This window comes from Ochotona princeps, chromosome 14 (genome assembly GCF_030435755.1).
Source record: "Ochotona princeps isolate mOchPri1 chromosome 14, mOchPri1.hap1, whole genome shotgun sequence".
Lineage (NCBI taxonomy): Eukaryota > Metazoa > Chordata > Mammalia > Lagomorpha > Ochotonidae > Ochotona > Ochotona princeps.
The window spans coordinates 34,771,208-34,794,458 of record NC_080845.1 but is presented as its reverse complement, the minus strand read 5'-3'; positions in this window follow the sequence as shown (position 1 = coordinate 34,794,458).

Below are 23,251 nucleotides of genomic sequence, written 5' to 3'. Positions count from 1 at the left end.
TATCTCAATATTCTTCTGGAAAATTGAAAACATACTTGTAAATTTTATGAAGACAAGTTTAATATTGTTTCCCTGTTAAGATAACAGAGTAACATAAGGTTTATAATTTATAAATATGTGTATTCTAGATATCTAAGTGGAAATGTGTACTTTGTTAAATATTAAATTCCATAGTCTGATTATTTTTTTTAAGATTTATTCATTTTTATTAGAAAGTCAGATATACAGATAGGAGGAGAGACAGAGAGGAAGATCTTTCATCCGATGATTCACCCCCCAAGTGAGCCGCAACGGGCCGGTGCGCGCCGATCCAAAGCCAGGAACCAGGAACGTCTTCCGGGTCTCCCACGTGGGTGCAGGGTCCCAAAGCTTTGGGCCATCCTCGACTGCTTTCCCAGGCCACAAGCAGGGAGCTGGATGGGAAGTGGAGCAGCCGGGATTAGAACGAGCATCCATGTGGGATCCCGGGGCGTTCAAGGTGAAGACTTTAGCCGCTAGACCACGCCGCTGGACCCTGATTATTTTCTTGATGATTGCAGTGGAATTCAGCCCATCCTTTATGCTCCATTTCTAAGCAAAAATATATTGTGTTACGATAACACAGTACAGATAGGAAAGAAAAAGCTTATTTAAATAGCCATTGACATACATGCATTTGCAAACATATACAATCTCTTAAATTTTCTTCAACTTTGACATTCGCATGAAATACCAGATTTTATTTTAACTAACACATGCAATTTCCTGTTCTATATATGTGCACACACAATACGATTGGAAGAATTGAGAGCTTATTTTAATGCAAAACATTTCATCTATGTGTAGTTTTTCCATGATACTCATTATCATAAGTATGTTGATTTCACATTTTTGCTTCAAAAATAAATTATTTAAGTCTTATCCATGAGTTTTTAAAGTTTGATTGAATATGTGAGAGTACATGCTGTGAAAGAGTGTGTTTGAGACAGAGAGCAAAAAGTGCAAAAATAAGCACACCTAATAAAGGTTTTATAAATGTCCTACATATTTGAAACTTGAATAACCATATATCACTCATGCATCATTTAAAAACTACATTTGTAACTATATCTAGCTAACGATCAAAAATGATGGAATTTCAGGAAGCAAGCAAGCAATTTAGGAAATTGAAATGGTATGAGAGTTAAATAGATAAATTTAAATGAAAAAAGAATCATGTATTTATTTGTTGCTCTCAGTTTGGGCACTAAACTGCGGATTTGATAAATCTACTACAAACTGTGTACTCTTTAAGAGAAATGGTTGATACTAGAAGCACACTGACAACGTACTGAATATTTTTCTAAGATTTCTTTTTTTATTTGAAAGTCAGAAATATACAGAGAGGAGGAGATGCAAAGAGAAAGATCTGTCATCCACTGGTTCACTCCCCAAATGGCCACAATGGCCAAAGTGAGTCAATCCGAAGCCAGGAGCCTGGATCCTTTTCCAGGTCTCCCATGCAGGTATAGGGTTCCAAGGCTTTGGGCTGTCGACTGTTTTCCCATGGTCAAAAGCAGAGAGCTGGATGGCAAGTGGGGCTGCTGGCATCAGAACTGGCATCCATATGGGATTCTGGCACATGCAAGGTGAGGACTTCAGCTGCTAAGCTACAGCAGCAGACCCCAAAATACTTACTTCTATCTTTAGTTTTGGTATTATATTTCAACTTCTGCCTGATGGTTTATTAAATAACATCCCTTATATGTGGTCATGAAGCACATCTTCCTTCTCATGTGTTTATTTATTTTTGTATTAGTTGAATCATATTTCATCTTCCTCATTGAGCAAGTTAAAAAAAATCTATCATGGACTTTCTTCTAATCCTTATTCTCACTCATTTAACTAATTAGTTTTTAACTTGTTCTAACATAATTTCAAAGACTCATTTTATTTGAAAGGCAGAGTGACACACAAAAAAGAATGAGATCAAAACACGAAATCATCTTTTTTTTGAAGGCTTGCAGCCCAAAAGGCCAGTGCTGGTATTGGGAGAGTCAGAAGTCAGGAGCCAGGAACTCCACTCTGATCCTCCATGCTGGTGGAGGACTCAAAGCTTTGGAGTCTTGAACTCCACTTTGATCCTCCATGCTGGTGGCAGGGCTCAAAGCTTTGGAGTCTTGAACTCCACTCTGATCCTCCATGCTGGTGGCAGGGCTCAAAACTTTGGAGTCTTATTGCTCTGTTTTCCCAGGCAGGTTAGCAGGAACCAAATTGGAAGTCAAATAACTGAAAATCAAATCAAAGAATCAGTGTTTCAAGTGGGACCACAACCCACTCGTTACATTACCTGCACTTTAATTTATAGTTTTGTATTATAAAAAGTGAAACATAAAAGAAATAAAATCAATCTGATTTATATGACGCTATGTGATATTTTATTACATAGAATCTCTTCATGAGGATCCTATTATTTTATTTCTATTACTATTAACTTAGATGAAGCTATTCTTCACTCAAAGTTATTTCAATATCTCTCTTATAAAATCCATTGTGGCACTCCATGCCTAAAACTTTGCCTCAGCCTCTTTTGTCTGAACATGAGCTGGCTCACTTTGTTTAGCTTCGATTATAACTCCTTATTAAAAAAGCGGATCCTTGCCTTTCCATTCTTGTTTACATGTGTAAATGTGTTTCTTCAGGACTCTTCACAGGAGTCTACTAAAACATTTATCACAGAGGGAGTTAAATGTTTTATCTCTTCATCTTTGAGATCAAAGATATTGGCATATGTATTTCTAATTAATAATACAGTAGCTACCACTATGTAGGCACTAATTCTATTTTATAAATTTTTAAAAAGAAAAACAAAGAAAAAGAACCATAGCAAGGATGGAGTTATTCCAGGAAAGATGTCAATACACTATAATTCCCATAATTCCTTAAGAAACTGTTTAAGATTTCTTTGAAGTTAGCAGACAACTCTTGCAGGAAGTTGGCGCCCAGGATGTAGCTTTCCAGTCTATTTGGACTGGTTTGCAAGCATGAAGTTGAAAGTACAATGAGAAAATTCAAAATGATCTTGAGGTCATGTTAGTAAAGAATAACGTATGTATTGAGTTTTATTCCCAGCAAGCTTTATTTATTCTAAATGGGTGCTATAGTTCAAAAAGCAGTGTTATAATGAAAGCTTAAAAGATAAAGCTTCACATTGAGCTAAGATTACATTTGATTTTACTTCTTTGAAATGTTCTCTTTATTGTGGAATATCTGTATCCTCTGAAAGACAGTCTAAGTCAACTAAGGCTAGGATCAATTCTACCTTCAGCCTGCAATAAAACTGTCGTAGAGATTTACCAAACAAAACGAAGTAATGATCAGCAAAGAGCAGTAGGATCAGCAGTTCAGTCCCAGTTGAAGCATCTTGTCATACTGAAGAAAGACGCAGTTTAATGATAATAATAAAAAGTTGCTCTGGTTATTATGTGTTGATTTTTGTGCTTGTTTTTTGAGCTATAAATGTAGAATTCAGGTTTTCAGATATTTGTAGATGAATAAAGAAACATAAACTTAAATACGCTTCTTTGGAAACAAATCAATAATTGTAGTCCTCTCCTTAACTCAGTAGTTTTCCTTATACAAGGAGAGCCCTGTCAGTATTTGAATGTCCGTACTATACTCAGCCTTACATGGACACGTAAAATGCCTGTGATGTTTCTCAAACAAAGCTTCTCAGTAAAAAGTAATGGTCTTTTCACAGTAATTTCATGAGGACATTACTGATTCTTAAACTCAGAATTTTATGGCCACTTAATTATACAAGACCAACTATTTAAAATAAGGCATCCAACTATATTTGCAATAAAAAATGTATCTTTCCAAGTAGTGTTTGATCAACTTACAAAATTAGCTAAGAATCTTCTTCAAATATCCACAGTTTTAATGTAATATAATCATTAACAATAATATAAGCACGATATCTCATAAATTTGATTTTAATTTACCGCACAGATATTGCAAACACATACTTAAAGTTATTCAACGGATCTTGTTTTTTCTGAACAAAAAGCCTGTGTATATGTAATTTACATAATTTCTTAGATTGTGTAAGCAAGCAATTTATTGGCTGTCAATAATTTTTCATAATTTACTAACCTAGATTACTTAGGAAGTTTTTTTAAGAGTAATTTATTTTTATTCTAAAGGCAGATTTACATAGATAAAGATCTTTCACTCACTGGCTCACTCCTTAAGTGGCTGCAGTGGCCGGAGCTGTGCTGATCCAAAGCTAAGAGCCAGAAGCTTCTCCCAGGTCTCCCACCCCAATGCAGGGTCCCAAGGCTTTGGGTCATCCTTTCCCAAGCAACAAGCAGGGAGCTGGAAGGGAAGGGGAGCAACCAGGATATGAACCAACGCCCATTGGGACCCCAGTGCATGCAAGGTAGAACTTTAGCCACTAGGCTTACTTAGGAAGTTTTAAAATTATATCATTTATGTTGGTACAGCTGACAGTTCTAATAACCTGTTTAGTAAAGGCAAGGCAGCATCTTGCTAGTACTCCTATCATGTTTCTGGTGAGATTCCCTGATCCCTCTTCAAGCTCAACTCTTGTTTCCATTGGCATAAATCAGTTTCAGAATTTGCAGCTGTTCAAGTAGCTCAACACTCTAGCTATACTTCAGAATCAAGTCATTTTACCTTTTATTCTTGCTTTTAAATAGGATTTCATTTCTGAGAATTCAATCTGCTCTGTACTTTATAGTCCAAAGTACTAAAAAAAATGTGTTGCTTCTTCCTCTTTGAATTATGGCATTATTCTTTATCTCCAAATTCCTAGTCTGGTTATCTATACCAGCTCTTACATCCTTCCTGGAAACAGTACAACTCTGCTTGTGGATTGTGAATGCCAGCAAGTGAGAATGTCTTTATGCCCCAATGATACAGAGTATCATCTGTAAGGACACAGTAGATGGATAACTTGACAAAATTTCAGATTGTTCTGCATTCCTACCACCTGTGGGACCCACACATTTTTGGATTTATACTTGTGTCCTCAAGTCCAGTTTGAACATACATAAACCGAATCCACTATATCTAGTCCTCTTCCAAATATAATCATATCAGAAATGATACCTATTGCCTAAACACTGCTTAAATCAGACATTTCAGGGAATCTTTGTGAAGGGAGCAAGTAAAGCACTGTTCTACCACAGAGTGTGTAGGCAAGCATGGCTCCGAATTCAGTCCCCTGATCACTGAAGTGAGGATGGCCCTCCACAGACATGAATTCTGAAGTGCCTGTTACCAAATGTTTTCAAACCACATGGTTAAATTCCAGACAATGTCCTTACCAAGCAGAGAGATGATTCTTTCACATTCAAATGATTCAGCTACACTGAGGGCAAAATTCTACAATGTCATGTAATTGCAAATTCATGAAGCTTAGTCCTTAGTTGTATCAGACAGAGCATGCTGTCTTGAACACGTCAAGCTATAAATGCTTTAACCATACAAATGAGGCTCACAAAGCCAGAATCCAGCCTGCCTTAATGCTTGATTGCTTGACCAGTGATCAGTTCACATACTGAAGCCAAGTGCCCATCACTGCTTCTCTCTCTAAAATACTTCCTCTACAAATATTACTCCAGGTCAGCCATGTGTCTTCTGGTCATGTTTCCTGGTTGTTCCACAGTCACTTACTCATGAGGATGTCTTTCCTGTAAGGATTCTACATTCAGTGTGATTGTATATTAATTTATTTCAAGTAAACGTAAAGTTGCCTATTTTTGAACATACTTTATTTTGTGTTCTCTATTTCCGTTAATTTTGTTTATGTGCTGTCTGTAAATCTCTCCGGGTTTTCAAAATACCTAAAATCTAATATGCAATGTTGGCAGGCTGTTTTTTTTTTTTTTCTCCCAAAACCAATCCCCCCCTTACACCCCGCCTCTTTTCCTTAGCTCCTATGCAGATGCTGGGTCCCAAGACTTTGGGCCGCCCTCTGCTGCTTTTCCAGGACACAGACTGGGAGCTAAATGGGAAGTGGAGCAACCAGTACATGAAAGTAATGCCCAAATGGGATCTCATGTGGGGTCCTCCAACCAAGCATTCTAAAATACAGTTGTAAGATTTCCTATGCCTGTTCTTTGCCCTTTGTAAATACTGGTTTATTTATTCAGTAATATAAGTCAAATTTTATGAAAGAATTCATCTCTTCTAAAATGATTTTGTCATTTTCTGCTTCGTTTTCTTTTAAGAAGCTAAATTAGAAGTTGACATCCCTATGCTAAATCTCTCTTGCAAGCCTTGAATAAGCTCAAACTGTCTTTGATATGATTCTTTTTATACAAAAACAGTATTCAATGTGAAAATAAGCTAGACATTTCAGTATATCAAAATTAATGTGAAAGGATTAGGAATTTGTTCATTGTAATATCTTTTGATTTGAAAAAAATTTAAATTTTTCTATTAAGATGTGTTTGGAATTAGTCAGTTTTTCTATCTCTTTGAAGAATTAATTTGTGGTTGATGAGACTATTGGAAATGGCAATGCGCACAGTTGATATGTTTAAAACATAAATTATTAACAGAGAAACCTTCACCTGTTTATTTCTTCTTGGATCATTTTTGCAATTTGTTTGCATCATGTAATAGGTGACATTATTAGGAAAAAATTGTCCAAGACAGTCAGGGTGAGCTTCAGCAAGAAATTAGACGAGAATTGGACACTGGACTAGAACCAGGCACTGACATGCAATTTGAGCATCCCAAAGAGCAAAGTCACTGTTTGGGACAAGCATGCTTAGGACAAAATGTTTGCAACTGAATTTAGTAATTAGTAATTCTGTAAAAAAGATTTATATTCATTGGAAAGTCAGATTCGTAGAGAGAAGGCAAGACAGATTTTCGTCCAGCTGGTTCACTCCTCAAGTGGCCACAATAGGCAGAGTTTAACCAGGCGCATTCAAGGTAAAGACTTTAGCCACTAGGCTACTGTACCAGGACTGTAATCAGTAATAATTTTATAACATAAAGCAACACATAGGTTCCAGCCCAATAACTCATTGGCTAAATCCTTACCTTGCAAGTGCCAAGATTCGATATTGATGCTTATTGGTGTTCTGGCAGCTCCACTTCCCCTTCAGCTCCCTGCATGTGGCCTGGGAAAGCAGTGGAGTATTGCCCAAAACCTTGGGACCCTGCATCCATGTGGGAAACCCAGAAGAAGCTCTTGGCTCCAGACATCTAATTGACTCAGCCCTGGCCATTGCAGCCAACTGGGGAGTGAACCAGTGGACAGAAGATTTTTATGTCTCTCTTTCTCTCTACCTTTCTAATAAAAATCTGCTCTTCGAAAATGTACGATTGGAGGGGCCCAGCTTGATAGCCTAGCAGCTAAAATCCTTGCCTTGCATATGCCAGGATCCCATTTGGGTGCCAGTTCTAATCCTGGTGGCCCCGCTTCCCATCAAGCTCCCTGCTTGTGACCTAGGAAAGCAGTTGAGGACGGCCCCAAACCTTGGGATCTTGCACCCGTGTGGGAGACCCTGAAGAGGCTCCAGGATCCTGTGTTAGAATGAGTGCAGCTCTGGCCATTGTGGTGCCTGGGGAGTGAATCAGCAGGTGAAGATCTTTCTCTCTCTCTCTCCTCCTGTCTGTTTATCTGACTATCCAATAAAAATTTACAAAAATAAATCTTTAAAAAAGAAAATGCATGATTGAAGGTGATATAAACAAATATTGTTATCACTTATTATACCATCCTATTGGAAATACCAGAGAAATAAATTAAAATATCAAGTATATATACATATGTATATATATATACATCTCTCCAAGTAAATATATATACATATATTTATACAGAAAAATAAGTTAAAATAGTTGCATGTGCACGTCTATATATACATACGGTTATAAATGTATAGATATAGATGAAATTTATTTTTCAGTCTCCTTTTCTCCATGAATCTGATCTGCCTTTGCAAAAAAAGCAAATAATACTTTTTTAAAGCAACACATTGACTAAAATACTATATCATTTAGATATATGAATCAATACTTACAAATGTCTTGACATGTACTTTTAAGTGAACAATTTATGCTTTTGTTGTATCTATGCATTAATGGAAATGGAATATTTCATTTAATTTCCAGTGGTGTTTCTGAGTATGTTTGCAAATTTCCTGCTGTCTTATCAGCCAAGTTTTTTCATCAGCTTTTGTCTCCCCCTCTCTGCCAGTTCTTTATCTGCCTGCAAGATTCCTTATTTAAATGCAGCTAAAAGGATGGGCCACTAAAACTTAATTTTGCCAGGTCCTGGATATAAGGCATTTATATTTAGCTTACTAATTGTCACTCTTTTCATTCCACAAGGGTTTGATCACTAATGTTTATTAAAGTACTTGACAGTTATTTCTGTAATACACAGACCAAAACCAGAAATACTTTTTAAATTGCAGTAAACCAAACGTTGTTAGTAGTATCTACGCACTCAAATATATACCTTTCTTACAGGTTATCAAATGTAAGCAAGTATAGCATATTAATCTTATCTATATGATTCACCATAAAGACGACCACCAACAACTGTTTAGCACAATGCAATAGTTACTTTTTAATCATTCTCTGAATGAAGCAGACATCATTTATAGATTTAGGTAAGGGTATTCATCTGGGTGTTTCAGCAAAAAGTCAGAATAGGTATCATTGTTAGCTATGAAAGGAGAGGACACAGATCTTCCTCTCGGTATCCTCCTCTCTGTATATCTGCCTTTCAATAAAGAAATCTTAAAAAAGGAACAAAATCAATTTTGATAGGTGGTTCTTTTAGTATAATAACATAGTTCCCTGTTCCCATTGGTTCCTCTTGTTTTGTTCTCCTGAAAATCAGTTTTGTGTCTCAAAAATTCCTGCTGTTATTATTTTATGCTTGTAAATACTAACATTAGTTTTGAAGAGTCCCTTGAAATACTTGCATTGACACACATGTGTGTTAATGGCATATGACACATAGAAATGAACATTATATCATATGTACATATTATATCCATAATATGTAATTATTGCTACTAGATATTATATAATATAATTAATGAATAAAAACATGGCCTGCAATGATTTTCAACAATACTAACCTTTTTGAAAAATCATACTTCTGTAAAACTTTTCTTTAGATTTAAAAATATACTGAAACTACCAAACCAGATTCAGTAATTTGATCTCATTTTAGATAATGTCATATAATTATATCCATTCTTCTCTTTCAGAACATCTAACTATCTAAAATTTTCAATAGGTAGTATTAGGAATGGGTTTGGTGGATTATATATTACAGATCACATAGCTAACTAATGAGTTTTTGGTTGGTATGCTTCAGTCAGTTGCTAGATTTATCAATTTAGGTATCTGAGCATGAGAAAGAGGAAATAAATTCTAAAACCTGAATGCGTGGTTTTTGTGAGTAATGAATGCCACATACATAAAGTAAATAATTTCTACTGCCATCAGGTGAGGATCACCTAAGATACATACAACAAGCTTTACTCCGTATTCCTTAGTCTGGAATAATGTACAAGTGAAAATGGTTTAACAAGTAAGTGTTTCCAGGTAATTCTGGTCTTGAAATTTTAGTCTTTTTCTTTCCATATGCAATAAGAAAGCCAATACATTTGCCAATGACCTCAATGCATACAAATTTTTATTTTTCTATAAAAATTAAAGGACCAGGGTAATCACCAGATGTTGTTACCCGTATAAGGATTTCTTTTGCTTCCTCTTTTAGATCAAACCAAGAAGTGAGTTTTAGCATAATTTGGCTTTCAAGAACATGATTTTTTTCCATTCATAAACTAAGTTTGGCCTTGCTTCTCAATAACCTATTTATGATAGAATCTCCCTGTTCAATGTGGACCTAGGATTCAGTTAATATTGGCAATAATGGAAAGTCTGGTCTATTTTCTGCAGCTTATTTTTGTTTTCTAATTTTAGTTTCATAAATGTTATTTTGCATTTTGTTTTCATAGCTGTGCTATTATTAGTGATCTTCTCAAGAGATAATACAATATATGTTATAGCTACTTTGTTAATTTTATAATTTTAAATATGCAGAAATTCAGAAAACACAACTTTGTTATCAGTTGCTTCCATCTTGAAGATTATAAAGCAGCAGTTCAATTGAACATCACATTTTCCATATGATGAAAACAGTGATACATTTCCCCTTCCAAAGTTCTCCAACACTCGATATGTTCTTGTGCTTTGGCCTTCACCTTGCTTTGTGTTGAATTACACCTACCTCACCCCACACCACCCTACCCCATCCCCCAACAGAAGAAATGAGAATGATGTAATACCCAGTAAAGGGGTCTTTACTTGATAAATAGGTCTTCAGGATATAATTGGTTAAAATGAGGTTGTTATGTAATGGCATCAGTTCTGATCTATTGTGACTGTGATTTTTGAAGGTGTATTCATTATTATTTGAAAGGCAGATTTACGTAAAGAAGAAAAGATAGTGGGTGAAAGGGGGAATTGTCTATCCACTGGCTCATTCCCCAAACTGCTGCAATGGCTAGAACTGAGCCCATCCAAAACCAGAGGCCAGGAGATACTTATAGGTCTTTCATGTGGGTCCAGGGGTGCAAGGACTTGAGCCATTCTCTGTTTATCCAGGCCACAAGCAAGCACCTGGATCAGAAGTGGAGCAACCAAGACATGAATCAATACCCATATGGGATTCCAGTGTCACAAGCAGAGGATCAGAACAACACAGCACCATGCTGGCCCTGTGACCATCATATTTTTCACAAGAAAATGGCCAGTAGAAGACAGACACGGGAAGAATGACCCATGGCAATCAAGGCAGGGATTGTAGTAAAGATACCCAGGTCTTGGATGCCCAGCAACTAGGAGAGTACTTCCAAAATTGTTGGATAAATTCTCTGTTGTATGAAGTCACTCAAGTCTTGCTGCTTTGTTAGAGTTCACATCAAATAACTAATACCTCGGTGCCTGAGACCCAGAGAATATTAACGCTGCTGTGTCAAGTCTCTTGGCATCTCTTCTGTCAATTGTGCAGATTTAAATCTATTTTCTCAACAGAATACACAAGGATGTCATCGAAAAGGAAAATTTTCATTCCAAACAAAATCATATGTTTTTTCCACATGAAACAATAACATTAAAAACGTATAAATATGCTCTGAAAAATATTTGTATGTAAATGCTTCTTAATATTTAATAAAAATAACCTATTTCTAATAATATGTAAATTACAATAGTGTGATTTCTGTTTCACATTATCATGCAAGTGACAGTTTTTTTTTCCTTTTTTCTCCAAAAAGCTACTGAATTTTCAGCTGGTATCGCAGCATATGGTGAAGCCACTGTTGTGAAATAGTAAGTCCATACTGCAATGCTTGGGCTATGTCACTTCCACTCCAGCTCTCCATCAATATGCCCAGAGTCACTGGATGATTTCTCAAGTGTGTTTGACTGCCACACAAGGGTGAGAGCCAGATGGAGTTCCTGGCTCCTGACTGTAGCCAGGTTAACCCACAACTGTAGGTGTTGTCATCATTTGAACACTGAACCAGTGGGTAGAAAATACTTCCCTTCCCTTCTTCTCCTTCTCCTACCCTCTTTGTCATTCTTTCCAAGAAATAAATAAGAAGCCAGTAAAAAGCCAAAATGTCCCTAATGTGACACATTATAAAGGATCCCCACTCCATATGTTCAAAGAAATAATTTGAAAAGTAAATTTTAGTATATAATAATTATTCACCCATTATATAATAACTGCACAAACCCAAAATAATACTAATTATCAATTTTAAAATTGTTGATAAAATAGGAAAAATGAAACACATTTTATTAGGGGTCTTTAGATTTGCATATGTGGAACTACCCACCAAAAACACAAGAACATATTTTAATGATTGGTATCTCCTAAATTGTTAAACTTCAGCCCTCTTCCATCATTAAAAATAAATAAAAATAACCCATTTAAGATTAATGTTCAGGAAATTTATTTTCTAAAACAAATACTCAGGGTATTGACATAATTCTTTTAATCCAAATTCTACATACTCAAGTGTCTTGACATTTATTTTCTGATATGAAAAGAAAATGTAGTAGCTCCTTTAATTTGTTTCCAGTGATAGATTCATTTTTTTCTAATCCAGAGTGTGTTTTTTTCCTTGAAACAGCTGTTCATGTGTAGTATCTCCTGCAATGTTTTCAATGTGGGTCTCACCTTATTTTCTATGTTTGCACATACGTGAATCTTAAATACTATAAAAGACAGGTGAAACATTGTATTATACTTTGTAAGGATATTATAATTAGTATATATATGTGCATAAAAACAAAATATCAATAAGAGCATATAGTAATTCACTACAGAAATTTAATTTATCTATATGCTTCTGAACTCTCTAAATCTTGTGAAGATAATGGAGAAAAACTATTATTGCTACAGACATCCCAAAACTTCTTTTGTGATGTTGAAAGAAGTTTTAAAAAATAATAATAAGTAAAGTTTTTTTTAAAGACCAAGTACAAGATTTTGGATATATGGTAAGGATATGATCCAATCGTAATAAACCTATGTGTAATTATAAAAAGTTAAAACTTCAGGTATAACAAATGTAATTTAAAACAACTAATTATCTTATTAAGGTAACTAATGGAGCACTCACTGGAAACAGAAAGGCATCTGACCCTTTCCTTCAAAATGGTGACATTGTGTGCTCAAACATTGCAGTTATAGGAATGAGACTGTTGCTAAGCAACAACTCTCCCATAATTCTGCATGTCTTTTGTATCTGAGGAAAATTGAGGCAAAGAAAAAGTTTGCAAAGCTAATGAGGAAGAAATGGCTTCAGTGCAAATCGATCAATAGTGTACCAGGCTGGAAAATCAACTATTAATGGAACTAGAGGAAAGCAAGCTACTTATAGCTACTTGAGAGCAAATTTATTACCACCAGGTGTGTTTAATTGTCTGCACTTTAATTCCCTGTTATTTCTTTGTCATTTTTTGTGTATGTGGCAGTACTAGCTGATGTTGAAGTTCAGTAATGTGTGGCAAAGTTTCTACTTGGTGGGTTTAACAATAAACCTACACTTTGTTTTGATCACTTCATTTTCTGTATCATTTGAGAAATTCCATAAGTTATGATTGGCCTGCTCTCATGTTATGAATCTATGAATAGAAAGAAACTATTATTTGAACAGGCCCGTGAATCTGACAAATATGTGGTTATGCTATCAGCTTTATTGTAAATCATACTTGGAGTCTTTGCTCAACCGGGAAGTTCATTATAGAGTCAGCATTAGGCTAAGGATAAAGAAAATTATAGGCAATGTTGTAGTATTCTTAATCTGTCTGTGATGAAAAATGAGGAATAGGCAAATTGTGGCAAACAAATACTTATGACCTGCAGAAGGACACTCGAGAAAATGACAGCTATCACCACATGATTGGCTTTTCCTGTGTTCTCAATTGGTAAGCTGGGACTGACCACATGACAGTTACTAGGACACTCATTTGAGGAACAGTAAGCATGGTGGTCTTAAGGAAGCAGGAGTTCTAAAGAGAATATGTAAGCAGCTCCGAACATGTTTTAGAAACTTCGTACATGAGCACAGTTCTCTTCCATAAAACTAGAAGCTTGGATTAGGTATTTTTGCTATTGCAGAAAATTGACTGTTGTCATAAAGGGTTAGAGATATATGTTTGTACTACATAAAATTATCTAGATTATGAATGGTCACATCACCGAGGGATCAAATATATTTTACAAATGAGCAACTCAGAATCAACATGAGGTGTGAGATGCTAAAGAACATAATCAGGTTGTTTCTGTTTCTCTTCTCTATCATTTCATTAACGTCCAAGACTCTGAATAGAAACTCCATCTTAAGATGTGCTCCTAGGCAGGCCTTCTGTGGAAGTTAGGCCATTTCTGATTCCCCGAAGAAGTATAAAACAGTAGGACAAGTATTACATCTGATCCTAGAACTATGATCTTCTGTGTTTTTTTTTTAATTTTTTATTTAAATGTTAGTTTAATTCAGCTTAATCCTAGTTGTGAACAAGGTACACTTTCTTCCACAACAGAAAACTTTTTCATTAAGTAGCATTTTGCTGATGGATTCATTTATCAGTTTTTTTCACCTTACGTATGATTTAAAATGTTGGCTAGTAATAATCCAGGCAGGACCTAGTACGATGGCCTAGTGGCTAAATCCTTGACTTGTGAGAACCAAGATCCTATAGAACCACTGGTTCCTGTCCCAACCACCTCACTTCCCATCCAGCTCCCTGCTTGTGGCCTGAAAGGGCAGTGGAGGATGGCCCAAAGCCATGGGACCCTGTACCCATACAGAAAAACCCTGAAGAAGCTCCTGGCACCTGGCTTTGGGTTGGTTCAGCTCCAGCCATTGCAGCCACTTGTGGAGTAAACCAGCAGATGGAAAATCTTTCTATCTTTCTCTCTGTAAATCTACCTTTCCAATTTAAAAATAGATAAGTAAATATTTTTAAAAGGAAAAAGAAAATAATCCATGCATGAAAAATAATCCAAGTAAAATTAGTCATTCAATGTCCTCCTAAGTAACAGAATTTATATTCACTTCTTTCTGTTTGTGGCAATCTGTCAGGCTTAACTGAGCAATCATGTCATGAAAAAGACTATTGGTTTTGTAGGTATTATTACTTTGTATTCTACTTGTCTCCAGCAAGTGGCTCAAAATGCAGGCTGCTGCTGAAGTAACCTACAGTACTTAGGTAGAATCTTTTAGGAAGACACAATTAAATCCATCCACATTAAACAAAATCCCTGCCACTCACTCCCACATCTTCATTAGGAAAAAGAAAAAAGTATTCCAAATGTTTGATTACAAATAAGCATATTTGTTTTCAAATACTTTACATATTACTAAAACCAATGCAATATTTTCATGATGTGAAAAATAACTGGGCCTGTTTGCATTTCATTTTTGTAAATAGCTGCATTTTGTAAATACCTTGCCTCTTCCTCTAAAAATCGGAAAGGTAGGATTAAATCATTTCACATTGAATTATTTCAAAAGTCTGTTCAAAATTTAATATTCGTTGACCTTTTGTAACCCAGAACAATAAAACATAGTCCTCTTCTAAAACAACTGAAAAACAATATATCTTCTAATAAAGGAGAAAACACGAAGCACTGTATTAAAGTAAAGGTTAAGGTGTCGCCTGTCACCAGCGACCCTGTGAGTGGTAGTTCCAGTACAGGCTACACCACTTCCAACCCAGTTCCCTGCTAATGTACCTGGGAGCTGGGTCCAAATGGAGCACCTACAACTCAAAGCAGTGCCCATATCAAATACCAACACACCATGCCAGAGTGTAAGCCTTTCTGCTTTAGCATTTATTTTAATTTTCCACAGTAAAATGCATACAAAAACCCAAAATCCAAAATATTCTAATTTTCATGCCTAAAAGTTATTTGTGATATTTTAATATTGTCTGTCTCTAATATTTTAATATTCTAACTTAATTTAATATTCTAATTTAATATTCTAATATTTTAATATTATCTGTCTCTAATATTGTTTGTCTTTAATATTGTCTGTGTTCTACTGAACACAGAAATACAGTACTAAAACTTGTCTTAATTCCCCACTTCTGATAAATTTTTATATCCATGCCAAATCTGTGTAAATTTGAGCTATTTCCCATATGGGCAATGTTTCATTTCCTTGCTGCCCCACTTTCCATCCAGTTCATTGCTTGTGACCCATGAAGGCAGTAGAGGATGCTCTTCACCCAGCAAAATAATAATAACATGCATAAATAGCATGTTGAGGGTCAAACTGCTCCATAATCTTACACATGTCTAATTCACATTAAGCATTTGAACTTACAGGAAGCATTTATTATTAAGGGAAATATTTTGTAGTAAACATGTACTCCGGAATATAGACATGTAACATATATCATAATATCAGTACCATGGGAAGTAATTCTGATACAGGATTAGTGTAAAAAAAGCAAAGGCTTGTACCTGAGATCACATATAATATCATAATATTTAGATAGGGTACTGCTAGGTTGATAATTATCAATAGTATTCCTGCAGCTTTACTACTCAATCAATGCAACTTCATTAGCAACTTAAAACTCACTGTACAGAAAATTAAAAATTTGTGTTTGCTTAGGCATGAATGCTCTGCTCTGGACACTTGAGCTCTTTTTGTAGTTCAACCATGAAGCATTCTTTGTGCACATGTGAACACATTTTGAAGGCTATTCCCTTAAGATCATGTCTTATCTTCTAAAAATTCTAAAAAAAATAACACACACAAAAAAACAAAAAAACCTATAATTCTTGGTGTTTATTCTCTATCCATCCCAAATCCTCCAGAAATCTCTGGAAGATAACCTTTCTGACATGCTAGATAAAAATCTCTCTAGGAATCCAATATTTTTCATTTTATGCAAACTATTTTCATTCACGCTAATTCTCTTTATCTCTCTATCTTCAACTACAGGTTACAGGTACCTTTCAGCCTGACAGAATGTGTTTTTGTAGTTATTTTCCAACAAAGTCAGGTTGCATATACAATGAGAAATATCCTGCTTGAATTGCTGATCAATCTCTTCAAAGTTGAAAACTTTCCAGAATTAATATAATCAGTGAACTCACAGAAGTCTAGATTTGTTTGCAAAAAGAAAGAAAGAAAGAAAGAAAGAGAAAGAAAAGCTCATTAAGCTATAGTCACTGGCTTATTTTTGCATAGTTATTGCCATCATATTGTCAAGATACATTTAACTGTATTACTGGAAATCTTCCTTTTATTAGGAAGTAGAGATACCCAATGTGCCACATCTTCACTGCCCTGTGTGCTAATCTCCATTAAACAGTTCATTTATTTGTCCACTTATATAACTGCATGTTTTGTCATTTGCATGAATGTTGCCTTATATCAGAAAGAGCAAATGATATGTGTCCTTTTGGAATTAGCTTATTTCACTGAGCATAATGGTCTCTGGTTGGGACCATTTTGTTGCAAACGGTAGGATGTAATTCATTTGAATGGCTGAGTATTATTCCATGGAGTAGATGTACCACAGCTTCTGTATCCATTCTCTTCTCGTTCGGCATCTGGGTTTTTTCCCTGTCTTTGCTATTGTGGGTTGTGTTTATCTTTCCAAGTATTCAAAATAATGTTTAGTGCAAACATTATTAGTGCAAACATTCTGTTAGCTGTTTCTCAGTTCCCCCACCTTAATCAGCACACAGTAATGTACTCACACACGCCCATGGACACTGTAATATAGTTAAATAATAGGTTTTCTGGGATTATTATTGACAGAAGGCAAAAAATGTGGAATGATAAAAGATCTTTGACATAATTAGATAATATTTGAAATTATTATTTGCCATATTGGATAAACTGACATAGCTGAACTGACAACTATGCATTTGCTTTCTTTTTTCTTTATTCTTTTGTTTTGACTTTGTCCATTATTTTATTCATCTAAAGAGAACAGCTTTCATGCAGTTCTAAGAGGGCATCCACAGTTTCCTCATTCATGAAGCCTCCCCTACCCCTTCCTCTCATCTCCCTCTTCTCAGTATTTATATATTTTGGTCTATTCTATATTTAATATACACTATTTTCCACTAATTATGATACTCAATAATTACAATACCACAAGGCAATGTTTCTACTGGAATATAAAAATGGGATAACATGATAATCCATCCCAAATGTCCATTTCATTCCTAATCTTTTTTTTCCTTTTGTATTTTATATTAGTTGCCACACGTCAGAGAAAGTATTTGCTTTCTATTACATATGCTTTTTAATTTATGAGGACAGTTTTAACAGAGAATTTCAAACTATTTTTATCAGAAAACTCACCAACATAACATGCTACCTTTATTGTGAAATGTTTTTATGCATAACATAGTTATTAAATTTGAATTTTCAGTTGTCTTTAATTTTTCAAAATCTTCAGGACCATATCTAAGCTGAAACATGCATTGTCAACTCATTTTCTCCATCTCCTTCAATAATAGAATATTGTAATATTTATTTTTAAAAAAACATAGATATAAAAGTATGCTTGTCTGTGCATATTCACACACTATTTCTATGGATTTATACATTCAGCTTGAAAGTGTCTTAAAGTATCCTCCTACAGATAATCCAATATAGTTTGATGATTGTTTTTCTTCCAGCTGTAGGCACACTTCAAAATGCAGTGAACACAAGGATTTTTTTCCTAAATGAGTAATAGTGACAAAATGCTGAGTTCAGTGATTGAAAGATCACTATGCATTCTTTATTTAGAATAATTAACTATCATGGCAGACTGGTTTCCAGTCCAGAACCCATTTTGTGATTGTCTTGTGTACCGAAGCATGCATCTCACAGTTGTAGCTCCCCTACAACTCACTTGCAGGTGCTACCATTGCTGAGTCTTCCTAATAAAAGCTTCTAGTCAGCTCTGCTTTTCCCTGTCCCCCACCCTCCACTGCTTTCTTTTCTTTGCTGTCATACCCCTAAATAAGTGGCATTGTCTTTCTTGTTCTTTTAATTGCTCAGTTAGCTACAGCAAAGTGTCCTGATTGCTTCCAAAATGCGGAAGTTTTAAGTAACTGTTCCTTATTATAACGGCATGGCTTTTAATTTGGGGAAGATCATTAACAGTAACAATTTGGCATTATTTCATCTATCAGTCCTTGAATTGCATCATAAATCATTTCCACCCTTAAACAACTTTGTTTTCTGGGCAAAAACGAGTCGTTGTGGACACAATGCATATAAAATATTACTGTGCAGATATGAAGTAAAACTGATTTTAAGGTAAACTTTAAAGATATAAACATTAAGCACTGAATCATAATTGTTTGTTGCTAGCTGCATGTTTATTGTAACTATGCTATATTTTCTCTTAACAGCATTTTTTCTCTATAGAAAATGGATCAAAGAGCCAGATTTACTCCTTTAACAAATTCCGAACTTGACTTAGATTAGTGAGAAAGAAAATAAACACAACTGTTTTGATGATATATTGCTGTAATGCATCATCAGAGTACTGCCCATGTGATAAACTATAATATTAGTATAATACATCATCAAGAGTGCTGTCACTCTAAAAAAATATTAGTGTAATACATCACCAGACATCACCACGCACCGCCACTTCCAACAATGTTTAAAGAGTTCTATTGTGCTATCATCCACTAGGGAGAAAATCCGAGCCATTGTAAAATTTTTATTTTTTTTTTCACTTTTCATGGGAAATGTCTAAATGTGAGCACAATGTAAAAATGTTATTTTTCTCATTTCTCATGAGAAATCCATTTCTCTCATCAATTTCCATTGATTTCTGCTCTTATGCTGATTGTTCCATTTCTGCCCATGCTACCGAGTGCTTGGGAAGCTACGCTGGTATCTCACCTTCTTTGGGTAGCTCTCTGTCAAGCAGTAGACACATAAAGAATGATGGTAGACATCGGACCGGCTTAACTTCAGAGGAGTTTGATCTTATCTGACTTTTTGTTACAAAGTTTTGTTTTCGTTTTAATATACCAGTTTCCAAAATTCTGCAGATAATTCTTATTAACTACATGGCGGTGCACCGCTGAATGCAAATCTTGCATCCTGAATGGATCCCTACCGAAGTCCAAGCTCTTCCACTTTCCAGTTAGATCCCCGTGAACGTAGCCGGGAACGCAGCAGACTACGATATTTGAGCCTCTGCCACTTGCCCAAGTGATCCAGATGGTGTCGCTTGCGCCTTGACTTTCATGGTCCATCGTTGTGATCATTAGGGGAGTGAACCCACAGATGGAATATCTTTTTTATCCCACTGGATCCACTTTCTCTGTAACTCTGCCTTTCAAATAAATAAATACATCTTTAAAGAGGAAAAATAAAACAAATTCCCTAACACCAGGAACAGATTTTATATAAACTGCTCCTCTTCTAAATATTTCACTAAACTTGTCGCTATGACATACTCATACCTTTCAATCAACAGCTTCCTCTCTCAGTATTTCTATTTTCTCTCCTCTGAAGTACTCAGTATCTATCTTAAGTGTTTTTAGTGATTTCCCTCCGATGATGAAATTTTGTTTATTCATGTTATACTACAATGAAAGACATGCATAAAATTATGCAATTCCTTTATTTCTACTGGAAAGTTGGATATACAGAGAGGAGGAGCACCAGAGAGGAAGATCTTCCATCGCCTGACTTATCCTCCAAGTGGTCACAATGGCCAGAGCTGAGCCAATTCAAAACCAGGAGCATAAAGTTTCTTCCGGGTCTCCCACGTGGGTTTAGATTCCCAAGTCTTTGGGCTGTCCTCCACTGCTTTCCCAAGCCACAAGTAGGGAGCTGGATGGGAAGTGAGGCCACCAGGATCAATACCAGCAGCCATTTGACATCCCAGCACGTGTGAGAAGAGGACTCTAGCCCCTAGGCTACCGCACTGGGCCCTGGTAGAAAGAAATCTTTCTCCTTTTGGCTGAACAGTTAAAACACTCTTTGGAGATCTGGACCTGCATCTGAGTTCAGCTCTGCTTCTGCACTCCCTGCTAAGGCATGTTCTGGCTGGCAGCAGGGGACAGCGCAACAGCTTAGTTCCCTATGGCCATCGGAGAGACTAGGTCTGAATGTGTTTTTTGGGGTGAGCCAGGCTCACCCACACCTGTTTAAAATTTTTAAAAAGTCATTTTCTCAAAGAGAAATCCCTTAACTCCATTCTATCTTATGTGAAACATCATTTAATTTGCAATATGCTGTGAAATCATTTTGGCTGAATTAAGAAACAATATTCCAAGTAAATATTTTGATAGAATATAATGATTATTTTAAATCTAGAAATGATTATTTTGAGTATTATAACTCACAAAGTAAAACACAAAATTTAAAAACAGTTGTTCAAACTTTAACATGTGTTGCTTATATTTATGTTATGTAGTTATTGGGAGAATTAGTAATTATAGGTAATCCATATTAAAACTAAAAAACAAAATGTATTTGTGCATTTAAACACATTTTGTATATACATACAGATTTTTAAAAAGTCATTTTAAAATTTCATTATTATGAAATCCTATGGATGCATTGCTACTGCCTTACTTTAGCTAATATTCCACAAATCTATTTGAAACAGAAAAAATAATCAAATTAGATATAAAAACATAGACCCTTGGTTATTCATTGAATCTACAATATAAATGAGGCTGAAATATTATTCTTAGAATAAACTCATAAATGTGGGGTACATATTAATGCCAAATGAGTTAAACTGTTGTTTTCAACAATGGCATTGCATATAAGAACACAGGTTGAGTCAGATGCTCTGCTACCAAACCAGCTCCCTGCTAACATACGTGGGAAATCACTGGAAGATGACTGAAGCTGTTGGGTCCCTACCATGTATATGAAAGACCCATATAGAGTTCTTGATTCCTACCTTCAGTCTCATGCAGCTTAAAGTGTTGGACCCTTAGTGAACCAGTGAATAACATAACTGCCCGCTTTCCATCCAGCTCCCTGCTTGTGGCCTGGAAGGGCAGTCAAACAGCCCAAAGCCTTGGGATCCTGCACCTGAGTGGGAAACCTGGAGGAGGTTCCTGGCTCCTGGCTTCAGATCAGCATGGCACTGACCATTGTGGTCACTTGGGGAGTGAATTATCAGATGGAAGATCTTCCTCTCTGTCTCTCCTCCTCTCTGTGTATCTGACTTTGCAATAAAAATAAATACATCTTTTTAAAAAAGATAATTTTATCTTTCAGTCTCCTCTTAGATGTCACTCTGCATTTCAAGTAAGTAAATAAATTTTTAAAAAATATTGCAAGAGGGTCCGGCGGAGTGGCCTAGCGACTAAAGTCCTCGCCTTGAAAGCCCCGGGATCCCATATGGGCGCCGATTCTAATCCCGGCAGCTCCACTTCCCATCCAGCTCCCTGCTTGTGGCCTGGGAAAGCAGTTGAGGACGGCCCAATGCTTTGGGACCCTGTACCCGCGTGGGAGACCCGGAAGAGGTTCCAGGTTCCCAGCTTCAGATCGGCGCGCACCGGCCGTTGCAGCTCACTTGGGGAGTGAATCATCGGATGGAAGATCTTCCTCTCTGTCTCTCCTCCTCTGTGTGTATCTGGCTGTAATAAAATGAATAAATCTTTAAAAAAATAAAAAATATTGCAAGACATAATTCTGTCTTCTTTTATACAATATAGGGAATAATGCAAGATTATCAGTAACACATGATAAAACCTGTGATACTGGGAAATCAAGAAAGTATATAAAGAGAAGCCAATGTGAGCTTGTGTAATCCAGTAAAGCTGCTGAACTAGAAGTTAACTATGGAGACATACAAAAAGAAAGCAGAAATTATTTCCATCAAATTAGAAACAGAATTTGATTATAGTATTTAAGATGAAGAAACAAATTTTTCCAATCCCAAGCAGTACAGGAAACATCTTAAGAATTTCAAATTATTTCCTAGGACTAGTTATTTAATGGTTAATTTAAAATTGTTGCTGGAGTAAAAAGGAGAAAATAGGTGTAACAAGCAAAAGCAGGTAATGGTAAAATTGAGCAAATAAGGAATCATTAAAATATTTCAAGCTACATTGGAGGATTGCATAAATGAATAGCTGTTGGATTGTTTCCTTTGTTGTGGCTGCTAATGAAGGACCGCACAATTGCAATACTACAAGGGAAAACAGTGGGGGAGAGGAAACGGGGAGGGTGCGAGGAAAAACTTCCGAGCCTATGAAACCGCGTCATGAAAAATAAAAAATTGAAGAATTAGAGTTTGAACCAGGAGTAAAGCACAGGTGAAAGTTTAGTAAGGGTTACAACATATACTTCTGAATTGGAAAAATATTGCTATTTGTAGAATTACTACTCCAGATAAGGCAACTCATACCATCTTTAAAATAAATTAAAAGGAAATCTATATTAAGACAGCATGTAAAAATGCCTTTTTTCACTTAAAATAGATCCATAATCTTAATATTCATCAACAACTTGAAATGACAATATTTTAATACTCCACCAGTATTGTGACAGCATATTATTTTCTTACTCTAAATTTCAGTTACTAGATGTTTTTAAAGTTACTGCTATGACTAAAGCTCATAGCTTAGATGTTATTTTAAAGGCTTTCAGTATTTTAACTGCTGTCACTTCTGAATTTCAGAAGACAATAATATACTAAAGCATGAATGGCATGTGAATTACTCTTTCCAAAGAATAGCATTTCACAAAAGAAA